The sequence below is a fragment of the Hyperoodon ampullatus genome (genome assembly GCF_949752795.1).
Source record: "Hyperoodon ampullatus genome assembly, chromosome: 2".
Classification (NCBI taxonomy): Eukaryota; Metazoa; Chordata; class Mammalia; order Artiodactyla; family Ziphiidae; genus Hyperoodon; species Hyperoodon ampullatus.
Window position 1 is genome coordinate 23,209,704 of NC_136915.1, and position 4,646 is coordinate 23,214,349.

At 43.5% G+C, this 4,646-nt stretch overlaps 1 pseudogene across 1 annotated transcript; it reads left to right on the plus strand.

Moving 5' to 3' along the window:
* The first annotated feature begins 3,279 nt into the window (after nt 1–3,279).
* LOC307048324 (protein TEX261-like) lies at nt 3,280–3,863 on the plus strand (annotated as a pseudogene). Its single transcript has one exon. The product of its transcript is annotated as a protein TEX261-like (transcript).
* Nucleotides 3,864–4,646: the final 783 nt, after the last annotated feature.

Here is a 4,646-nt window from a genome sequence, read left to right on the forward strand (position 1 = left end):
GTTTGCCTGTTGATTATATTGTGTTTTCCATATAGACTATCATATCATTGGCAAGACTGGCAAGCAAAAGAGTACATACATCTTTCACTTTTTCTCATCTAAAAGAATTGGCGAGACTCTAGACAACACTAATGATGAGCATCCACGACTTAGTCCTGACCTTAATGCTACTGCATCAAGTTTCTCTAAGTATGAAAAAAATCATAATTTTTACCCTTTGGTCCATCAATGTGGTGAATTATATTGACAGATTTTCTGCTGTTGGGCCATCCTAGTACTCCTGGGATAACTCCTATGCATCATGATTTTATCCTTTAAATGCCCTGTTGGATTTGAGTACCTATTATTTTGTTTAGGGTGTTTGCTCTGTGGACTACCTTAATTGCCATCCAGAGGTCTATGCAATGTGACTACTCCCTATTTTTCCAACCTCTCTGCTGGAACTACAAGCTAAGCACTATGCTAGACACTGGGTTACAGCAGAGGCTAAGATACAGTCCCTGTCTTTAATAGCTCCCATTATAATGGCAGAAACAGACATTTATACAGTTTGTGTAGTCACCAAAGGTATGCAAACAAAGGGCTCTTCCCAAAACAAATGAATCTTTAGCACTGAACAAGAAGGTCTGCTTCCTTTTTCTTGGATGTAACTCAGTACTCTTTCTTATGTATTATCTTCCTTAATACCCTTTCACTTTTGCCTTTTCCACTCATCTCTGGCTATGTGACACCTACACAACCAAAAAGCAAGATCAAATAATGGAAAGCACGTAACACAGTGCTTAAGGGTTCAGATTTGAGAGACAAATAGGTTCCAGTTCTAGCTATGCCATTTACTAGCTATGTGACCTTGGACATATGCATCACCTTCCAGAGGATCCATTTCCTCGTCTGTCAAATTTAGAATAATAATAATACATTCATTACAAAGAGGATATAATGAACTGACCTTTGTGAAGGCTTTCAACACAGGTCCTGACAAACCGCCAGGATTTTCCCTTTCTATCCTTCCGTGATCATTCCTGGAACACAAGAAGGTCACAAAGTCTCTTTTCTGTGACTTCTGAAATTTGATGGTAGCTAAATAGCATCACTTGTTTTACATTTCATCATGTTCCCTATACAGTAATTCTTTGTATATCTTGGCTTCTAGTGCTACCATTTAAGAGCTATTTGTATATTGGGCAAGTTATTTAAACTCTCAGAATATCTATTTTCTCATCTATAAAACAAGCATAATTACAAGAGTATTTCATAGAGTTGTCATATGAATGAATTAAATGATGAATATGCATAAAGGCCTAGCACAGTGCTTGGCATATAAGTGCTTAACATTTGATAGCTGTTTTCAATTTTAGTATTATTAATAAGGCTATATGCTTCTTAAGGGGAGAAATTGTGTTTTGTAATATAGTATAATGGCTAAGAGCACAGACTTTGGAGTCTTCAGTTCAAATCTGAACACCACAAGTATGTTGCTCAAGCTGGGTAAATCTCTCTAGGCCTCAGTCTTCTTATCTGCAAAATGGGGATGATTTAAAAAAAAACCACAACAGTTCCTGGAGGTTGTTGTAGAGATTAAAGGAGACAATACACTTACTTGGCATTTAGCAGAGTACCTGACATAAATACTGATTTATTGAGCAATTATCGTGTGCCAGGTTATGTGCTAAATGTTTTAATTAGCCTTGTTCTAAATATTTTTTTCTGTGAACCCCATAACCCCTGCTTAGTACTACTCATATACTAACCTTTCAAATATTTATTGAATGAATGAGTGAGTGAATTAGTGAATGCTGACTTGTAGACCATAAGAATCTTGCCTGCATTAGCTGGTTTGTCCCAGGTTAACACTCCTCATTCTTCTGCGATGAGTTAGTGTATAAGCCATGAGGTTCAGCATCTGTAAAAAGCAGGAGAGCATGGAAAGGGGGTAGATTTTAGACCCTGACTCTTTTACTCTAGAGAAATCACTCATCCTTTAGTGCCTGGATTTATTTCTCAGAACTGGTAAAATGAATTATAAAATGTTGCTGTAGGCAAAAGTGATAAAATTTACATTTAAGGTCATGGAGAACGTAGAGAAAGGAACACCTCTTTGGAGGAAATAAAAATCAATGCGGGCTTCCCTGGTGGCGCAGTGGTTGAGAGTCCGCCTGCCGATGCAGGGGACACGGGTTCATGCCCCGGTCCGGGAGCATCCCGCATGCTGCCGAGCGGCTGGGCCCGTGAGCCAATGGCCGCTGAGCCTGTGTGTCCGGAGCCTGTGCTCCGCAACGGAAGAGGCCACAACAGTGAGAGGCCCGCGTACCGCAAAAAAAAAAAAAAAAAAATCAGTGCAACTGTTCTTGAGGGCAGTTAGCCTAAGGAAATAATTAAGGATTGTTCACAAAGGTATAGTATAAGGCATCTTATACTACATCACCATGTTAGTGATGTGTATAAATCAAAAAATGGAAATAATCTAGATGTCTCATAAAAGGAAGTAGAATAATTAAATGATACTTCATCCACAAAATGGCTGCATCGATAACATGCAACCATTCAAAAAAAAAGAAAATGTGTGGAAAATGAATTTAGCAACATGGAAAAATGTGCCAGTTCGTTAACTTATTGACTTTGTGACCTTAGGCAAATTACTTCTCTGCTTCAGTCTCATCATTAAATGGGAGTACTAATATTGCCTTCCTTATAGAATTATCATGAGGACTAAATGAATTATTACATGTAAAACTACTTGGGGGCTTCCCTGGTGGTGCAGTGGTTGAGAGTCCGCCTGCTGATGCAGGGGACATGGGTTTGTGCCCCGGTCCGGAAGGATCCCACATGCCGTGGAGCGGCTGGGCCCGTGAGCCCTAGCCGCTGAGCCTGCGCGTCCGGAGCCTGTGCTCCGCAACGGGAGAGACCACAACAGTGAGAGGCCCACGTACCGCAAAAAAAAAAAAAAAAACAAACTACTTGGAATTGTACCTGACCCATAGTAAACATTATGTAGATATGAGCTATAATTATTATGTGGGGGGAAAAAAGTTTAAAAATAACGTGTATGGTATGCCATATATATATATATATATATATATATATATATATATATATATATATATATATTTTTTTTTTTTTTTTTTTCCCCACACACTTTGCCGGATCTTAGTTCCCCGACCGGGTATCGAAACTGTGTCCCGAGGGCGGGAACGCGGCGGCAGTGGCGGCGGCTCCGTGTCGGGGGCCCGTCCCGGCTGTCGGGGGGCGGGCGGCCGGGGCGAGGGCGCCACGTGGTTCATGTATGTGCTGAGCTGGCTGCCGCTCTTCATCCAGGTGGCCTTCATCACGCTGGCCATCGCAGCCGGACCCTATTACCTGGCGGAATTGATAGAAGAATACACAGTGGCCACAAGCAGGATCATAGAATATAGGGTCTGGTTCTCCACAGCTGTGCTAATTGGCCTCTACGTTTTTGAGCGCTTCCCCACCTACATGATTGGCGTGGCCTCTTCCTGGTCTACCTGGTCTACCTTGGCCTCCTCCAGACCTTCCCCTTCATCATGCTCACCTCGCCTGACTTCATCCTGTCATGCGGGCTAGTGGTGGTGAATCATTACCTAGCGTTTCAGTTTTTTGCGGAGGAATATTATCCTTTCTCAGAGGTCTTGGCCTATTTCACTTTCTGTCTGTGGATAATCCCGTCTGCGTTCTTTGTGTCACCATTGGCTGAGGAGAGCGTCCTGCCTGCCACCATGCAGCCTGGAGATGATATGGTCTCCAATTACTTCACCAAAGGCAAGCAGGGCAAACGCTTAGGGATCCTGGTTGTCTTCTCCTTCATCAAAGAGGCCATTCTACCCAGTCGGCAGAAGATATACTGACCTTCTGCGGAGGGGATGCTGGGGCAAGATCAGGAGAGTCAGGCCTCCAGGCCTCTGCACTAGGTGGGGGCCGGGAGCTGGAAGACACCTTTCCCCAGCCCTGGCCCTCCTTCCCTCGACTCCCCCAGAAGCCCCCATCCCCACCGTCCTCAGGAGGCTCAGCTTGGCTCAGATCTGATGCTGCCAGAGGCTGAGACCTCAGAGGGCACCAGGGAGGATGCAGTGCCTGCTTAGCCAGTAGGCCATGGTCCACCTGGGTGTGCAGAAGCTGAGCTCCTGTGGCCCTCCCACCCCCTCCTGTGATGGGTCAGGAGTTCTGGCTCAGCCAGGGCAGGCAGGGCAAGGGCCTGTGAAGCTGGAGAGCAGACAGGGGTAATTGCTATGGGCAGATGGCCGTGGGGAGGGGCCGTGGCTTAGCACTTGCAAGAGAAAGTTTTGTGATTTCTGTCCAAGTGCTGATTCCCGTTTGAATAAAGATTCTAGGTGGCCCTGTTTGCCTTAATACCCTGAAAAAAAAAAAAAAAAAAAGAAAAGAAAGAAATTGTGTCCCCTGCAGTGGAAACACAGAGTCCTAACCACTGGACCACCAGGGAATTCCCTGGTGTGCTATTTTTTATAAAACATATTCTATAGAGAAAATGGTGTGAGGGTAAATACTTCAAAATGTTAATGGTCTTTGCTTGGTGTTGGAAATAAGCTGTACTTTTTATTGTTTCTGCCTGCCTTTTTTTTTTTTTAAACGATGAATGTATATTTCTTATGCAACTGAAAAGTAATAATAGT